The 19,727-nt window shown below is 43.0% G+C and overlaps 1 protein-coding gene and 1 long non-coding RNA gene across 6 annotated transcripts in view; one reads left to right on the forward strand and one right to left on the reverse strand.

The window, feature by feature from the left end:
* Positions 1-14,790: 14,790 nt before the first annotated feature.
* On the reverse strand, positions 14,791-17,923 carry LOC121232641. The gene is made up of 2 exons (XR_005931471.1): positions 17,716-17,923; positions 14,791-15,693 (listed from the first exon to the last, which is right to left on the reverse strand). It is a non-coding gene; the product is annotated as an uncharacterized LOC121232641 (long non-coding RNA).
* The window catches only part of CDK17 (cyclin dependent kinase 17), a 94,992-nt gene continuing 91,988 nt past the window's right edge, over positions 16,724-19,727 (forward strand). For 2 of the 5 annotated variants that reach the window (XM_041120432.1, XM_041120433.1), the window contains exon 1: positions 18,010-18,182. The gene's annotated coding sequence lies outside the window, so the exon portion shown is untranslated. Of the gene's footprint in view, positions 17,229-17,669; positions 17,693-18,009; positions 18,183-19,727 lie in introns of those variants that run through there. The other 3 variants (XM_030002864.2, XM_030002867.2, XM_030002866.2) reach the window with 3 other exon arrangements.

Here is a 19,727-nt window from a genome sequence, read left to right on the forward strand (position 1 = left end):
AAGCAAAAATGAATAAAGCAGTATCGGCAACTAATCTGGAATATATATAGTCTGTTGGGAATCCCTATTTAACAGTGATGTGATTTTTGGAAAGTTATGTGAAGGATGAAGAATCCTTCGATCATCTTATTAATTTGAGATCTTATACATGACATTTTTGAGGTCTGTTTGCAATATCCCTATTATAGGTTTTTAGAGAAAAAAGGCAATAGGTCCTAATTCTTGCAGTTTTTTCATTCTGTTGAAGTGTTAAACCACCAAGCTGACAACCCTTACAGTATCCATTTTCTAATGAACAAGAGACTTTGACTTCCCATTCTCCAAAGATTACTCTGAACCCATCTATTAGCTGCTTACAAATATACTAATAGTACCATCCATTCCTTTAGCACAGCAATTTGTATTGCCATTTTATAAAACACAAAAGACAATGATATACATTATAGATACAACTACATACATTTCTGGTCAGCATACTATCAGTCTGTTCTTTACATTTTTTATTTTCATCCAAGAGATACTCTAAATAAAATTGTAATCTTTACCCTTTTCTCCCTCAGAATTCCAAACTAGAAAGATCAAACTATTGCCTTTTCTCCATATGATGGCACTTTAGGAAAACCAGAAATTGCTATCAGCACTTTGCCATGTTTAATTGATGCAGTAATAAAAGGCGTGTAGACCTTAGCCACACAAATGTAGATGAAATTTTGGTAGCAAGTTTTGCTTGCTACCAAATTTTGCTAGAATGCTTTCATGTGGACATATGGCGCTTCATCTATTAGATATGGATATATTAAAATGGCTATTTTTTACTCAGTGGATCTACTTTATATACTCTGGCATATCTATTACATTTAGAGACAAAGGCATGGTATTTACCTTTGTAGAATGAAAGTGAGCTAGACTTTATTCCTTCTTCTGTATTGTTAGCAATAGAGTTGCTTAATAAATTATCCTTAAAGGAGCAAATTTTTTTATGTTGTACCTGTGTAATTCCATTACAAGACTGACAGAGTGATTCCTTAGAGAAGGTAGATGCAACTTCACTGAACTAAAGCATTATACATCCATCTGAGTTAGCACAAAGGTAACTTAAATATAATTTAGTCATCAGAAACATAATCACTAGGTATCAAACATGAATTAAAAAATCCCAAGCTAATTTGTAGATTTGAGATTATGGGTGCATCTACATTAGCAATCTGGTTGTGATCAAGAGTGCACTTTTGAAGCATTCCCAGCTCCTGCACTTGTTTCATCTTATGGAGTGATCTTGAGTGCATGGGCTGAACTCCCTCTGAATGGAACTAAGCTGAAATGTGCACTCCGTGAGCACACCGGACATCCTCCAACTGGTACTGGAGATTCAGTCTCTAGGAACAGACTAGAACAAGTTCAAAGTAAAAACCCCAAAATGTGCATTATGTGAACATTTGGTCCCTGGGACAGTACAGATCTGCTCCGATTGCACTGCTTTCCTTGTTAATATAGCCATAGCCTACTTTGCTAATTAGGAAACAAAATTTTTTGAAGCGATATGAGAAAGAACTATGCAATTTCTGGAGAGCTGCTTTTTAAAATATCTATACTTGAAGAAAAAGCCTCCAAAGACACCACTGCTACCTCCACTTTTCTTTGCAGAGAGAGGAGAGAGAAATTGCTTACAAACTTTATGCCACAAATTAAACACTTCTTACTTGTCAAAGAACTACATCTTCTGTCTGTCTTAAAGAGCTAAAGAGAAGATTTTCAGTGTCTCCTCAGTGCCATTAACATAGATGACAAAACTGCAGTGATTACAAATACCTAACAAAACATACCAATGCGTTGCATATGGTGTCGTATCTGTTTCAAGGTTAAAGTTTACAAATAGGGCCTATGCCCCTGGTTTGTAGTTTGTCTCATGATTTAGTGAAGAAAAAAGGACCACATCATGAAGCTCTGCTACAAAAAGTGTTCTTCAGCTCTGGAATTACAGTGTCCTTTTCTTTAGATCTTTGGTTTATTTCCTTAAAATAACAAACTTAATGCATCAGGTCTCTTCCTAGGAGCCTCCATTTTTTCCAGGCTACTCTCCATAGACCATCTACATGTAAATGCTGACCCTAAGCCAGAGACCACTTGTCTGTGCAGCTCGGTTGGTAGGCAGCAGATCAGTCAGACGGGAAGATTCAGTGTGATGGCTCTGTTCACACTGTTTTCCTACAATCATTTGCAGGGACTGAGAGAATAGAGAGCCTGCCCTTATCTGTGCTGCAGATGTGCATGGTTGCTCCAGAGAACCCGTAATAATTTCTTAAAACACATATTGAAGAATGTCTGAGAATAATGTCCATCCTACTATAATACTGCTCCTGCTGTTCTTTCAGATATCCCAGCAATACCCACCTACCCGTCACTCAGCAACTTGCATGCTCCAAAGAATGTGCTTCTCCTCTCTGGCTTTTCAGCACCTATATATCTATAGTTCGCAAGAGCCTGATAGTTCAGGGACAGTGCAAATTGGTGTGTTTTCAGGGAAGTGTAAGATGAAAAGGAAATGAGTTGACCAGTGCTATAACGCCAAATCCCAATTTCAGTGAGAGGTCAGATGACTCTGTTGCCTGATCTGACATCAGATGCAGCATCTGAGCCAGCTCTAAACAGGCTTAGCCACTTGGCATAGCGCTGTGCTGTGTGGAAATACGAAAACAATGTAATTACAGCAGAAGGACGTACCAGAACAGTCTGTCTCTGAAGTCAGTGTATCTGGGATCATGTTGTGTATTTCTGATAAGGTACTACTTTGCATAGTGTGGGTGCACATTTAATGGCCAGTATTCATAGTCCCACAGGTGCACAAAGTAAAGAATCTGGGAACATAAAAATACGGAGATGACAAGATGGGAGAGACTGTTGCTAGTGGGATGCAGTCAGAGACTGCGATTTGCCTTGGAAAGCTCAAGGGCTGTAAGATGTGGCATCTGGCATACAGGGAGAAGGAACTGTAGTAGCTGATAGTACAACTTCTGTTGTAGTTGTACTGGGTGGAAAAGAGCATGCAACTGGTATTCTTTTTTGGGGGGAGAAGAGGAGGGAGCCCAGAGAGAATATAGGAATCCACAGAAAGCACTGGGCAAGGAGGCGAAGACAGAACAAAGGGATGAAGGGGAGAAGTCACAAGGAACAGCAGAGGAAAAGAAAGGAAAGTGGGCTGCAGCATCCTAAGTGCCTGTGATGTTTAAGAGTAGGGTCTCAGGAGGGGAGTCTTCCCTTAAGAGAAGAGAAATCATGCCTTGAACACTGATGGAAGTAGGTCTCTCACGTACAGCCCCAGAGGCTGCTCAGGAGAACTGTGAGAGACAGTCTGGACAGAAGAGGCAAATACATGAAAAAGAAAAAATAATACCTTGTTTAGAATTCTTCCTAAAAGAGATACTTCCACTTTCATATGTATGCTTGTTGCGGTTTGGGTTTTTGGGCAAGCAACAAGATTAAGTTAGCTGTGGCAGACCCTAGGCCTCAGTTTCTCAGATCTAAAACCGGGCAAACTTTCCTTTGATAACAGCAACCCTGACGAGTATCTAGCACCAGCTCCCTGTGTGATAGTGATGCTGGCTGCCTTCACACATTAAAAGGCAGGTTCCCGGCAAGTTTTCTAGGGAAAAGGGTCTTTATTTGTTATCGTGAAGAATATGGTATCGGTAGCATCCTGAAATGTTTCTTTTTTGTCTTTGGAAAAGCTTTTGCACCATTTAAAAATAAAAATGAAGATTTTCAGCAGAGGCAAAGGTGGGGGCTAATGTTACTGCTCCTACAAATTCCATTATTTAAGATGTTTGTCGGAGAAGCAGTTGGAGTAGAAGGCAGAGAGTGGGAGTGCTGAATGGGAAGGTGAGGGGGTTGGCAGATCTCCGCAGAGCAGGTGGAGCTCCCTCAAGCCTCTGACTTACTTTTTCTGAGTCAGAGAATTCAAGGTTGATGGTGGCAATTATGTATGCTGGGTACAGCAGAGATCTGAGATAATGAGATAATAGTCTTCCTTAGAAGAAGCGAAAAGCAGTAGCTGAGAGCAATAGAAGAAGAAAGTAAGAAGAAAGGAAAAACATGAAGTGGGAGTAGGTCAAGGCATATGTTTTAGCAATGGTGCTGGAATTTCAGGTCTTTAAACCTCTTCAACAGGTGATCCTTCCTCTCTGGGGCTCTGTAGCAGCTATTAATATGGAAAAGAGACATTAAAATGTAGAGACACAGTCTGGCGCTTAGTCCCTGAGAAGTTTGCAGACAGGGACCTGTGGGAAACTTCCTCAAGGAAAGTGTTTTGCCCTGAGGGTATAAATGGCGGAGCATTTCTTCAGCGTTGTTCCTAAGCAAAGGGAGCTAGGGAGGTTCAGGCCAAGATCATCTTCTCTTCATTAATGAGCTGTAAGAGGTCCCAGTGTGTTTTGGAAGGCTTGAAGAGATCGCTGTTTGTAAGTGTCATGGGATGACTTTTCAGGTTCACCCTGTTGTAGCCTGAATGATTTGATAATGCCTTGCCTACGCTACACCTCCCTTACAGTCTAGGGATGTCTCTGTAATTTATTAATTTTCTTGGTAATATGTTTCTTACCCAGCTTTGATCTACTGACTTCATTTTGTCTCCTTTTTTTATTTCATTTAATTTTATTTTACTTTTTTCATTTTGCCACTTAGTGTAAGGTGATTACTGCATTTTAATAACTGAAATTACTGCAGCATTTTGGAAGTAAACAGTTGATCACTATTTAGGCTGAATCCAATTCCCTTTAAAAGGCTGGTTACCCAATGACAGGTCACATGTGGGGTTAAAGAATATCAACAGTACTCTGAAACTATTCTACTCTGGACTATTCAATGAGTAGTTAAATTTGTTAGCTTTCAATACTAATAGTTGCTCAGGCATCATGATTATATATGAATTTATTAATCTTGTTTTCTCTTCTGTGCATTTCTGTAGCACCTCTGTTATTATCACAATTTAGTACATCTCTATCATTTCCTTTGACTATTATTTTCAGTAGAGAATACCTAAAAAGTGGTCACAATTAGATTACTGAATAATGCAAACCACAAGAGAGATTTAAAGAGAGGAAAAAGAAAATACAAGCTAATGGCTAGTTCAACCCTCATTAAATACAAAATGTAACATTTATGATAAGGTTTCCGAATTCCTTAAGCATCCTGTATAGCCTATGGCCTTTGTTTCAACCCTACAGCTGTGCAACCGCTCAATTTAAAGTGCACAATAACTGTTCAGAGGAAGCGAGGGTTTTGCATTTGCAGATGCATATGCATATGCATTCCGTAAAATAGTTTCCAGCAATTGCTGAGTAAAATTCCAGTTCTCCAGATCATTTCTACCTCAGTGGGACCTGCAGAGCTTAGAAACAGTCTGATTTCTGAATCCCCTTCTAAAAGTCCCTGTGATGTCGGAGACATTTTTCTTTATCTCAACCCTGTTTACCCTGGTCAGCACCTCAGCCATCTTCTCTTTACTAGTTATTTGACATCCATCATTAGTGTACACTACCAGGATGCTCTAGTACAAAGCACTAAAAGTCATCAAGGTGAATGCTTGTATCACTCCAGAACACATTATGATTTTAAAGACTGGACCTATTACAAAATAAGAATGCTGCTTCACTGTATGCAGAAAGAGAGTTATATTAGTATGTGGAGAATCAAGCTCTGCAATCAAGCTATTTCCTGATACGCATCTCTTCATAGCGCATGTCACATGCGTATGTTTTAACAGCATAAATTGAAGCAAAACAAGTATCTTAATTTTACTTCTCTGGGTTTTGAGAGAAACAGGAAATACAAAAGGAAATTAATACATCCAGCACTCTTGGGTAATAATTATCATAGGAGCTTGAAAAACAGTCACACAGAGAAGAATATATGCAGAGTCAGAGACCACAGTGACCTCCCACACTGTGAAGTTCTTTAGAATTACTGAAATTATACACAAAGTAAAAGCTCTTCTTTCCCAAACAGCCGCCTCGATGTCACTTGTTTCCACATTCTGGCTTCTGTCGCTGCATCCCACACTCTCTCTGTTGCTAAGTGCTTTAGGCTTCTGCAATATGTTCCAGCAGCTCCCTGTTTCTCTCAGATCTCCCAACATGCTATCATCTGAGAGCAGAATGTCTAGGTTTATCTGACATGGTAAGAAAAAAAGATTAAACTGTACAAATCACAGCTTCCTAAAGAACACGAGAATTTTCCATACCAAAAAATGTCTTTGTAATCTTGCATGCTCTTTCATAACATTTTGTTAGAACATGTTTTCAATTCACAGTAGGATATGTGAGGGATGGGGGCACATTATGGCTCCTAGGAGTAGCTACAACTAAACCTTGACTGTGACAGTAGCAGCACAGAGCACACAGTACTTGCAGGAGCTTAGATCAGTGTTGTCACTGAGCTATGCAAATAAAGAAGCTCATAAATAAATGGAAATCATAGGAAAAGTGAAAAAAGAAGACAATACAACAGTTAAGAATTTATATCATTTTGTAATTATATTAGTAAGTATTGACTGCTACATCTATTCATCATTCTGGCTTAAACATTGTTTGGTTTCTTCTATTCTTGTAGCAGGCATGTAGTAGCTTCCATTTAGGAGACAATTATATTGTCACAGTTATTCACGCAGCAATGCCTGTCTTTTTTTTTTCTTTCTTGGTGGATAGGCATCTTACTAAATGCAGCTTTCAGCCCATGTGCCTTTACCCATTTTGGGGTACAATTCCACAGCTCTCCCTGTATCCTCGGCTACGGTACCAGCATGCCTACTACTGTGATTGCTGGCAGATTTTCCTGTATCTCTTCCATTCAAGTTAAGATGAGCAACATTAATAGTGATGAAAGCACTGTCTTAAAAGCTAACATATATAATGGAACTTGGTGCACATCCCCCCTACCAGATACAAGAAACATTCTAGGTACATGTTTATGTTAGATTTGCCATATCCCAAAGCCAGCTCAAGGTACAGGCAAAATAGGCAGTATTTTCGTGAGAAAGTAATTCAGCACATTAGGAGTGGATCAGTAGAATGAAACAGTTGATACTGAGGCACCTCATTTTTCCATGATATGTGTTTTGGGGGCTTATTCTGGATTATATTTAGCCTGGTCCCTGGAGCCAAACACCTCCGCTACACATGTGTTTCAAAGCTTTCTGAGGAGAAGAAGTGTTAGGTATGTGCTGGAGGACCTTGTGACTGTGCAGCTCACACGCTATTTTGGAACCTACTGTCCCCATTAGCACTAGGGTGCACGTGGAGCAGATTTGAAGCAGAGCTTCTGTTTTAATTTCCTCCTTAAGGACTTTAGTTTGTATGCACCAAAACCACTCCGAGAACTGAAACACCACCTGGTAAATGGAGACAATGACAGGATTTTCCTCCAAACTGCACTATTGCTTTGAGACAAATTGCTAACGTAGACACAGCCTTTGACAGCTGCGGAGGGCAGCAATCTGCCAATTCCGCTAAGGGCCTAGGAGAGGAGACCAGCTGCTTTAGGCTGAATCTCTTCCCTCCATATAGACCACCTTTCAATATTGCTGCGGGCCTTCCTGCTCTCCTATCAGTGCTCTGTCTTCTTCCTTTTCCCACATCCATGCTCACCACCAGGAAAAGGTCCCTTATCTGCCCCATTACCATCCGCGTGGAAGGTAAAGGAAGCAAACTGTGGCTGCCGAAAGATGATGCAGGCTGTAGAGTGAGGACTGACAGCTACATAAGACCTGAGCATGGAGATGCCGCAGCCAAAGAGAACTGAGGGAAGAGCATCTCTAGGCTGGGGTGGGCAAACATAGGTTGTGAGAGAAGGGTGTAAAAGCCCCCATGGCTTCTAAAACTCTTCTGCTTTTTTTCACACCTCAGCCTCCTAAAACATCAGCGGCGGTTCATAGTACCCTAACATCCCCCTGGAACGAAAAAAAGACCCCTCCCAGTGTCCCCATTTCTTATTCTGAAATAGCTCGCCTGCCGGTGCTGCAAATTTTGATTAACTACACAAATACAGAATTTTTAAAACCATGCTTCAGCAGATGCTTCCTCTCTGCCTCACTCTCCCCACAGAGAGGGAAAGAGAGTTTCTTTTTAAATCGGCCTGGTTTCTCCTGGTTCCTAGGCCTCTTCTTTGCCTCCAGACATGTTCTTTTAATAACTGCATGCTGAGACAAGAGATATCTTGACTCTGTCTTCATTCCCTCAGTTAGTCTGGGCCTGAAACCAAAACTGATAACTACTCTTTCCCTTAATCAAAACCTGAGGTAGGATGTTCTGTTGCTTGACATCTTAAAAGCCTCTGTGGAGGGCCAGGATTAGGACACCCTCTCCTCTACAGTAGTGTTAAATGGCCTGGGTTATTCTGAATCAGAGAAGAATTCCAGCCAAGGCAGACATTACTCTCGGCTGGGATGCAGCAATTAATAAACTAAAAAGCGGTCTAAGAATCAGCTGAAAAGCATGTCTTGTCCCTTTCTAACTGGACAAAATAATAGCAGGGCTCCCACCCAATCTGGGGCTAAGGCCCAGGTCAAACACGTAAGGTATACATAGCCCCTGCACCATTCTTTGCTTCCTGCTTCTTTTCCCCTGACGCACCGGTTAAACTAAGTAGGTTTTACAGTGTAGTCATATGCTTAACTTGCTAATAATCAGCTCAGTGTAAATATCGACACGGTGCTGCAGAGAAGCTCAAATGTCATTGTAATCGTTGCCCTGGATCAGTTCAGAGAGCACGCTGCGCGGGGAAGGAACAGAGAGAACAAAGTTAGGTGCCAGAGGACAAACAGGGGCCCTACAGCAACCACGGGAGAGCAAAAAGGAGAGAGGCAAAACAGTAAGAGAGCTGGTAAAGCTAGGGTCATCTGGAGTCGTCCAGCTGGACTCTGACATGGTGGAAAAGTAGTGCCCAACAGAGCAACTACAGATCCGCACAGGGTGACACCAGTGATAAGATTGTCAAGATTTTTCTATGTAGAAAGACTAGGAAAAAAATCAGGCAGTAGCCAAAACAGTTTTGAATTCAGCTGACAATGGCCAAAAGCAAAGAGTGTCTGTGTAGTTCATTCGCTAGTATCCGATTAAAACAAAACCAAAAATAAAACCTCAGCTGTAACGGACAGCAGTTTGACATCTTTGCTGATATGCTCCCACAAAGGCCAAGGAATAACGCAGGTAGAAGTGACCTGTATCTCACATGTTAGGAGATCAATCTAGGAAGCACCGAGACATGTTGCGTTACAGCGCTGTGGCCACTACAATTGCGGAAAGACAACTTTCCCTTTTAACTTTCCCTTTATTCCCTTTAACAACTACAAATGTCTCTTTAAGGGTAGTATACACAGATGCAGTGTATTCCCTGAACTCTATTCTTGGTATGTTACTAAGATACGACTGTTTCTATGGAGAGCTTATTGGTGGGCAAAATAAACTGGTTTGATGAATTATAAAAAAGATAAATTAATTTTTAAAACAAAATATTGCATGACAATGCTAATGACACGAAGTCATGCTAATATCGAATTTCAATTACATACTTCCCTCCTCTTTTTTATTATTTTGCTTTTTAATTTCTAGTAGACATTTATCCTAAATTCTGTATGGTCTACAAACTGCTGGAAATTAATATCTGTCCTGCAAAATACTTCATGAACTGTAACAGCCACCTATGTAGTGGCTACAAAAGCTCCAACTGAACATTTGCTTGTTTTTAAAAGCTAAGTATAATTGTACAGCAATTTATTGTGGATTATAAGTATCTACATGACCATGAATATGCCATGTTGTGAAGTGAACAAAAGAGCTTTGAAACAAGAATGGTAAAGGCAAAGAAGGACAGAACAAATAAGTATGTTAAATAAAGCTCAGCATTTAATTTTAACATGCTTCTGTGGTAACAGCTAGACTCTACAGATGACAAGTAATAGATATGTGGGGGTTTGTGGCATTCCTGCTTCTTTCTTGTTTATAGCTCTAATTATTTTATACTGTGCTGAAACAGACCTTAAAAAATGCTGTGCTTGACTTAGAGAACAGTTTAGTTGATCAATCAACGATTTGGCAAAGTAAGTAACAAGAAGCTACACAAAAAGAAATCAGTGAGGAATTCCACGATTAAACCAGTTGGAATTTATGAGTGGCCTCTTCTTTTTTTATCTTTACATCTGTCAAAATTATTCATCTCATTTGATGGTGCACTTTGATCTTCTCGGTGTCAGAAATATTCCGTATGTTACATACTAGTTTAATCGACTGTCTCTTTTTTTTGGTTCTCCATAAGAAAGCCAGCCCAGGATCAAAATTCAACCTTAAATGCACATGCAGAAATGTAAAGTTTCTCACTGGCACCTAAGAGAAAGCTTTTCTTTCCATGAGCAGGCAGAAGCTGCCACCTATACCCTTCCATTTTTATGCCACCCTTTTTTCTCTCTCACTTGGTTGCAGCCTTCCAAATCTAGCACCAACATATGAATATACACACAGCTGCCTTAAAGCAGGACGATTCATAGGACAGCAAAAATTAGTGAAGAGAAGCCTGACTGATCTGGCTGTGCTGATTTAAAAAAAATTACAGACTACACCGCGTTCTCCCTCCCATCTGCCAGAGGGTACCGTCCTCGTAGGAGGTGTGGCAGAAGAAACTATAGGCATCTGACTCACCTGCCTCACTGCCCTCACTAGTGGTTAAAGCTAATTGCCACGCTATACAGGGAAACAGGTATGGTTCCCGTCTCCTCTCCCTCAGGGTGTAACAACTTCAGCAGAAGGGTAGGGCAACTAGCTGGGGCAGTAGTGCATTAAAAAGTAACGTCTTAATTCTACCTATCTACCCTGCATAGTTAGTGTTGCTAAGATTGTAAGAGAGTAAAAGCCTTTGGCCTAGACTGTCAGATAAAGCCCTACATCTACTTACCTCCTAATTTCCTGCATTCTTTTTCTGTATCTTTTCTCTTGCATTCTCTTTCATCCGTCCTGCCCCCCTTCTCTTACCTTAGTGCTTGTTTTGCATAGACATCTGCCACTGACATCTCAAAAGCTGCCATTATAAACTTGAAAGCAGTCCTGACAGCCAGCTGCCAGTGCACAAAAAACTCCAAAAAGTAGTTGCTCTGAGCATGCACAGGGATCTCTAGAATATATAAGGAATTCTCCACACATCAACAACACAACTATCGTGTAGCCTTGACTTGCGGCGCACAGAACAATGTGCGCAGTACTCAGTCCTCCCTACAGTAGCCTATGTTTCCCTCAACCCACTTCACTCTGTCCCCAGATTTCCTGTACTTAATTTTATCTCCAACATCCACTATGTCTACTGGTTCTATTTTCATGTGCCTTTTCTCATACTCTTCATATTCTCTACATCACATTTTAGCTCCAGTCCCACTTCTTTTATTCCCATGTCTCTCCACACCCTCCTGTCCAGGCTTAAAAACATAAATTTGAGAATGATCTGGTTTCATCTTCACTGGAATAGATACCATCTTTGCTAGAACAAACTTCATTTTTATGTAACAGGATTATAGGAAAGTAACCAGGTGTCATGACTGAAAGCAATTTCACTTAAGTCCTAAAACTCTCTGGAGAGAGCAACCATTACAATAAGAAAAAAATCAGAACTTTGACACCTATAATCTTGTAACTGCAGGAGTCTCTGTGTATTTTGTGCTTTATTTTCAAAGCCACTAAGTACTTTGAATTGGCAACAGTACAAATGTTCTGAGACGCACTGATGGCATTTCTAATCAGTTCAGTGAGTAATGACTGCAAATTTCTATGAAGCAATTTACTTGCAATGAAGAAGAGATGCTTGCTATTCTGTCCAAGACACTGAACCTGCATGAAAGAAACAGAGGAGAAGAATAGAAGGCTCTTCCCCTGCCATTTCAGATTTCTGTCTCATAAAGGGAGAAGTGAATCCCTGAATGGTACTTGAAAAGGAGCAGCAGCAGAGGTGTGCATACACAAGTGACCAGCTTTCATTACCTGCAGATCTTCATTGTTTTGCTGAAATTCTTTTCACTGGTTTTAGTCTCCATCACAAAATATAAACGAAATATCAAAAAAAATCTTTCTTTCACGAGGCTAGTGTTTCACAGTGACCTATGTTCTACTGCAGAAACCTCATTTTTAGACAATCTACAGAAAAAACCTCACCATTTCCTATCTGAGTATGATAATTGTACTGGGTTGGGGTAGGCCTAATATCTTTGGTTTTGAAAAGCAGGATGTCCTGCCTTTCAGAGCAGCAGCAGAGAAATAAAGGACTGTCTAGCCATTTGTTTGCAAACCTGGGCAGAAATATACAGAAAGAGTCTCTCTCCGTGCTATTAACTTCCTTCTAAAAGGATTAACCTGACTCTTGCTGAAGTCAGTGGAAAGACTTCATTTATACTAGTTGGAGCAATCTCCAACTACAGAAAAACAAATCAAGAAAAATCAAGCACTGAAACTAGATTTTCTACTAAAACAATGCCCCATATCCCAAAAATATGCACAACCGGTAGATACTTTATATGTCCAAGTCCCAGAAATGCCAGATATAAATAAAAGCATCAACTCAGATATTGTAAAGACATAAATTATTATCTATATGAATGATAAATAATCTTCAAAATTTAGTGAAATGATGTGTAAGGAAATGAGAAATAATATTTAAGTAGCATTTTGATAGGATGTGAAGTTACATATGGGAACTGAAAGGTTAAGCAACATAAAGGAATAGGAAGAAAAGAGTGACAATGGTATGTCATATGTATATGTCATGTCATATATAATAAATATTTATATGCTATAAAATGACAAAATAAAGAGATAAGGGACAAGCACAGGGTGACACAGACCTTCCAGTAATGGTAATTTCTCTAGCAGTTGGTCAGTCCCCAAAGACCAGCATAGCTACACAAATGCAAATCTCAAGTGTAGATGGTGAACACCACATTATTTGCACATTGGGAATTCTTTCCTGCTTGCCAAACAAGCAAGGTTTACAAGAACAAATAGTAGCTTTCCCTGTTTCTGTCTGAAATGTACAGTGCCACTAAGTCAATGACCAGTTATCAGTTACTCAAATCATGACAGAAATGGCTACAGTTCTTGTTAGCAGAAGTAGTATATCGCTTTTTGTTTCTTGCAAGGGTGACCACCTTCTTGTTGCTACTTCCTGCTTCCATTCATTCAAAGAGGAAGGGGTTTGGTCTTTCAGTGACTTTACAGAATTGTGAGGATTTTTTAGCCTAGAGGCCTGCAAGTATTACTTCGTACTAAATCCAAGTAACCTGGACGATACTTTATATGAATACCAGCTTGGTATAAGAAAGCAAGAAACTATCTTCATTTGATTATTTTAAATGGATTGGAGATTTGCTTAGGTGGAAGACGATCATTACAGAAAAGAGTGCAACACAGACTAATATATAAATAGCTCATGCTGTGAGCAGAACAATAGCTCTGTTTCTTCCCTCAGAGCACAGATACAATTAGTTAGAGGATACTGCATTCTTCAGAAATTTTTGGCATCCAATAGAAAAAAACAGTTGCATTTCAAAACAAAATATTGTATTTGAAAATCATTTCCCCTTTTAATTACCTGCCAAGACTTTCAGTCTTTCCCCTGCAAATGAACACATCCCTTGTAGTTGAGCACAATGCTTTCCCACACTGCTGTCTGGTTGTGAGGTTGCTGACTCCTGCTGCTGCGACACCAAATCCTGAACTTCGCTCTTGGCAGGAAGGTAACGGCTTTCCACATACATTGTGTTAAAAATACATATGTTGCTGTAAGGTTTCCATCTACCATTATGTGAACTTCACTGATTTAACTCCTATACTTTTACTGTCACAAAATAACTATGTCCTTCTGTTCAATAAATGCAGAGGCAAAGCCAGTGTATTCATATTCAAAGCAGGAAATCTTTGTCCCCTGACAGCACTGTATTCCTACTGCTGGATTTATATTCTAATGGCTGATGTAGATTTCATCAGATTGTCCAGTGGCAATAATTCATTCCATGTAACCTGGGCATACTCCGTTCTTGCTGGCTTAGAGAGCAGACCCATTGCACTCACCAGCCAATCCATCTTAAAACTAGTTTAAAATATTAATAATCATGGTTAGCTAGATGGAAATATGATTGATTGCTACATATTCCACTAAATAATAAAACAAATCAATAGCTATAGTTATAAAACCAGACTCAAGGGATAAATTAATCAAAATCAGTGCCTACGTTTCCAACTTGTGTCTGTCACTCAGTCTTGCTTCTGTACTGTCTTTTGCCCAGATGTGAAAATCTTTCTCTGAGGGCGCCAGGTAGCGGTAGATAAAAAAGGCCAAATGGATATCAAGTGTTACACCGTTACAGACTCTTCCCTCTTAACAACTCACTATTCTCTTCATTACAAGTGGAAAACCTTAAAATACTCTCATTGCACTGCAATCAGTGTTGACCCCTTATTTCTTGGGTGACTCATCCTAACTGCTCATTTTTTAGTTTCTTCTTTTGTTTGTCATAATTTTTCTTCCTGTCATAACAGAAGTATCAATGGCAGACATGGATATGTATAAAGTAAAACAAGCATATTTTACTGATATTTTTAATACTTGAAAACAAAACCACACCTTCATAAACTTCCAACCCACCTTCTCCCCGTACCGCGTTTATGGAACATAATTTACTTGGACGTGCTGCAATAAATGCACTCACTGCTGCGCTGTCTCAAGAACCTGTTTTACAAATCACGTATATAATAACAAACTTGCACACAATCATTTACAATGATATTACTTACCCCAAATAGCCTTCAAATTGAATAAGATAAAACACACATCATCTTGTTACCATTCAAAGATCAGTAGAACTGGCAAGTCTAGCAAGAACTGGTAGGTACTGAGCTTTAAAGGAGATCCGTAAGGGCTATCTTTGCATTACCAGGAAGTTCAAAGCTTGAATGTCTGCTTTCTCTGTGTTATTAACAATCCCACAAGGTTTGCAAAGAGAAGGTAGCTATCCAATGCCTTGAAAACATTAAAAAAGACCTCAGTAATCATGTTTTGTCTCTGTAAACATCAAGTTTGTTTCTGAGTCATATTTACTTCTTTTTATCCTAAACTGATTTCACCAAAAGTCTACATCAGCATGAGCAACGTGAATTTCTGTGCATGTAAGAAGTCGTTTCCTACTTGCACTCCTTTTTTAGGCAAGAGCAAGTGACTTCTGTTTACTGGGAAACATACTTGTCTGTGTTCTGGTTTGCTTGTGCTGCTGGAAGAGTGCAACGGAGCTGGAACCAGGGGAATTTTCAGCTGGCACTGCTCCTGCGAAGACAGCTCCCACTTGGCCTTACTGTGGAGAAGGACTGGCTAGAATGAGCTGCACGTGGAGATCCTCAAGATCAGGAGCTTGCCGCTGCTGCTGCAAATTAAAATACGCTCTGTTCTCCACCTAGACACAGCATAGCGCAGACCCGCCTGCGGAGCGACGGAGCTTTGGCCTCCCTCAGCGTATACAGGAGCATGGCGAAGCGAGGACTCGGAAGACCTGTGAGTTAGTTCCTCTTCGGGAGCCCGTGACGTGGCCCGGCACAGTCAGTCAGGAACCCTGGTCTGCACGATGTCGGGAAACCCGTTTTGAGAGGAGGCCCTGCGGTCGGTTGTGACACTGACCTTCAGCTGACAGAGAGTAGGCAGGCAGGCAGCGAGGATCAGCAGACGTCCAAAAGGAAAAAAAAAAAAAAAACAAACAATTTGCCAAATTCTGCCCCAAGTGTACCTATGACCTGGTACTTGAAGTTCAAACCCGTGTCACTAAAATCACTTAAGATTTAGCCTTCCTGTTACATGTTGTTCTTTGTGTGGTGGAAATATGAAAACAACAGATAGTGCAGAATAACTGGCTCACGAGACTAGTTTTTAGGTTTTAGGTCTTGTTCAAAGCCTCAGAAATTTAGGGGTGGAAAGGGCTGAGAAGCGAGGGAACGCAAGCTGGATCGCTGAGGGGAAAAGGACTCTAAGCACAGGAAGGAAGCGCAGTCGGTGCTGGCACGGCGATCGTAAGGAAGACAAGAGGGATGGTACAGGCACCGCCAGTGCAGGAGACAAAGGAAAGAAAATACCACAAGAATAAATACGGAAAGGATGAGTTAGAAATCGATCTAAAAAGCCACATGGCTTCCCTTAACTTCAGCTACCGACTCGTCAGCTGGCGGCGGGGGGAGCAGGAGGGGATGCCTTTTACCTCAGAGATGAGCTCAATCCCCCCCCCCCCCCAAACCCAAGCGGGAACACCGCCGGCAGCCGGCGAACATGAGGGGACCACACGCCCCGTCCCACACTGCGCTCCCCGCAGACCCCTCGGGGAGATTCCCGCCCCCCCCCGCCTCAGACGACCACCGGCGGGCGGCCTGCGGGGCCGCGGGAGCCCCCGCCGGGCAGATCCGCTTCCTCCCGCGGGAGAAGGAAAGACAGCGCACGGCCGCCTCAGGAGAGACAGCAGCGACGCCCGGCTCGACCCGGCCCGCTTGGCGGGCTCCCGCCCCGCCGCCGCCCGGGGCATTCCCCACAGCGCCGGCCCCCCCCCCCCCGCGCTCCGCCCTCAGCCCCCACCCCCGCCGGGCCGCTCCCCGCTCGGTCACCGGCTCAACCGGCGCCGGGGCCGCCGCCGCCGCTAGGTGTCACCGGCGTCCGGGCCTCCCCCCGCGGCCCCTCCTGCTCTCCGGCTTGCCGGCGGGGCTGCCTCAGTACGAGCCTCCGCGCTGCGAGCGGGCGGAGGCGTCAGCCCGCAGCGGAGACTTGAAGCCCGGCTCGGCTCGCCCCTTCCCCGCGGCCCAGGTTTAACGTGAGGCCCGCTCGGGCCGTTCTCGGCACCGCCAGCCACCGGGCGGGCGGTTCCCGAGCACGGCCTGCGGCCGGCTCGGCGGCGGCGGCGGGGAGCCGCGGCAAGGCGAAGGCTGCGGCGGCGGCGGCGGGGGGAGCAGCCATGTTGGAGCGGGGAATAAAGTGACTTTCCTCGGGGAGGGAGCGCGGCCGGCGGCCCGGCGGAGGCGGCGGCGCTCGGGGCAGCGAGGGGAAGGGAGCGGGGGGGGCAGCTCGGCTCCTGGCGGCCGGATACCGCTCCCGGGCGGAGGAGGAGGAGGAGGAGGAGAAGAAGGAGAAGGAGAAGGGGGAGAGGAACCGCCTCCCGGACCCACGAAGCTCCGACGCTGCTGGTGAGTTGTGGCTGCTCATTGTCTCCCGGAGCCGGGGTGCGGGTCCGGCCCGCGGGGTTGGGGCCCGGCCCGCGGGGGGCCCTCGGCCTGCGTCTGCGTGGGACGTCGCGGAGCGGGCTGTGCGGGTGTGAGGTGAAAACGCGGCCCCGGAGGAACGGGGAAGGTGATGGGAGCTGGGGCGGGGGTGCCCCGTGAGAGGGCTGCTCGGGGAAGGGAGCGGGGGGCCGGGGCCGGCAGGGCCGCTCTGCGCCCCCGGGCAGGGCCGGGCCGGGCCGGGCCGTGGGGGATTTCCGCTGCCCGGTGGCGGCTGGGAGCGGTTCCGCGGGGGCCGGGGCGGCCCCGGAGGGGCGGCTGAGCCCCGTCTGCGGCGGGGGGGGGGGGGGAGCCGAGGGAAGCCGGGCCTGAGGGTTGAGGCGGGGATTGCAGCTGGTGAGCACCGCGGGATTTTTTGGGGGTGATCCTGCGTTGGTAACCGTCCTTTCCTCACCGCCTCCTCCCCTTCAAGCGAGGCTGCTTTCTCCTGACAGCTCTTCTCGCAGCCTCCGCACGTATGACACATTCGCTCCTATTGCAGGTCTGTGTCGTCCCCCCCCCCCCCCCCCCCCGCACACCCAAAATATGTGTAGGCTTCTGTGCGTGGCATAAGAGTTGTTGTGCCTTGAGCTTTGAGTTCGTAGATGACAGGATACGTGAACATTTGCTGACCCTGAACTTCTGTGAACTCCTCTTCTCCCTCCCCTTCCTCTCAGATAGGTAATGGCTTGAGCCCAGGGAGAGCAAAATGGTTCTTGTCTCGCAAGGATGGGGGAAATGAGGTGGCATTAGGTGTATTTTACATTTCATGGCAATGTACTACACCCACCAGTTCCAGGACGGTGTTCATAGGAGTGGATTAGCTGCTGCGTTAGAAGAATGCTGACCTTGATCCCCTTTGTCTCTTCTGCAACAATTTCGGTAGCTGGCTGGAATTGTTTTAAACTCATTGCTGTCTTTGGCACTTTGCTAATGGTGGTTAACAGTATTATGGGTGTCATGAGGGAAACAGGGCTGAGGTACATCGTAATCCAAACTAAAAAATTTTAATTCAGGTGAATATATGCAGTTTTTTTCTTTTTGTAATTTAACAGAAGATCAATAGCAACTTTCTTGTAGCTATCGTGGCATAGATATGAGGAGAGGAAGCCTGGTTTGACATTTTTCCATTCCCACTCCTACCTCTCCTTTTTTAGTTGTATTAATTGAACTGGAAAGTAGATGACCAAAGCTTAAATACTCAGAAGATGTGGGGCGGAAGAAAACATTTATGAAATTAGACGTAGCACCAAATTCAGGTTTGTTTTCTTAAAAAGTGAAGTCGGTGACCTGGTATTTTATGAACTTAAGATGTTAAATAGATCGCCATATTGCTTTGTTGTAGGAATTCTGTATCCTCATACGCAGCTCTTGTTATTTATGTCTGCACTTCAATAAGTGATGTGAGAGAGTTGTTTTGAATAATTAACACAAAAGTAACCGATATGAAAACGTGAAATCATATGTTTGAAATGCGTAGTGAAAAATTTCCTTAAAAGTTATCTCTACTTGAAAGAACAAACTGAATTTTCTTCTCCAACATAGAGAAACCATTATAATGTTAACTTGGCATTAAAAGGGCCACTTAAATTTGAAAGATGAAAGCGTATTTTTTGATGGTGTTATTTAAATACTGCTTTGACAATAATGAGTCTGGCTTACAGAAATCTTTAGGAAGGGTAATGCAGTGAAGTTCATACCTTGCATTTGCATATTGTGTGGTGTAGCCCTGTGTTTACCTGGGATTGAGCTCTACACAAATCAGTAGGTGGGGTCTGCCTACATCCATATCGAAGAGTTTGCAAATTGGAGCCTGTGTTGTCTGAAGCAAATTATAGTTTGAAAGTGGCAAGTCATTTATTTTAAGCTTGGCTAAGGATGTAGTCCATTAATTGATCTTTTTAATTTGTAAAATGCCACTAATGTGTAGTGAAATACTTGATTTATAATTCCGCATATAATTAGATTGAGAATAACTGAAAACCAGAACAGGGCTGTTTTTTTCCCCTGAATGGCTCTGGCTTCAATTTCTGCCTAACGCTGCACTGTGAAAATATGATATAGCTTATGACACGGATGTTAAGATGTTCCGTATGCCTGTGTTATTGTTACAATGTGGAGCTCTTACAGTAAAACTATGCAGAATTTTTTGAACGGCTTACTAACATACAAAGTATTCTAATTTGTTAAATGACTACCTGCTGCTAGAAGAAAAAAAAAAGAATGTTTCACTAATCTTAATAAGTTTTGGTTCAGTACAGTGTATTCGAGTAACTGCACCTAAAAAGTGCAATCAGGAAGGGCTTCGCTGGAGACTGATTCAATGAATAGTCTGCATTAAAACCTTTCCAGGAATTTGCTTTTCACCCTCTTTTCACATTTAATGGAAGCTGTTGATATTTTATGTACTGATGAGCTTTTATTTGT

The sequence above is a fragment of the Aquila chrysaetos genome, chromosome 26 (genome assembly GCF_900496995.4).
Source record: "Aquila chrysaetos chrysaetos chromosome 26, bAquChr1.4, whole genome shotgun sequence".
Lineage (NCBI taxonomy): Eukaryota > Metazoa > Chordata > Aves > Accipitriformes > Accipitridae > Aquila > Aquila chrysaetos.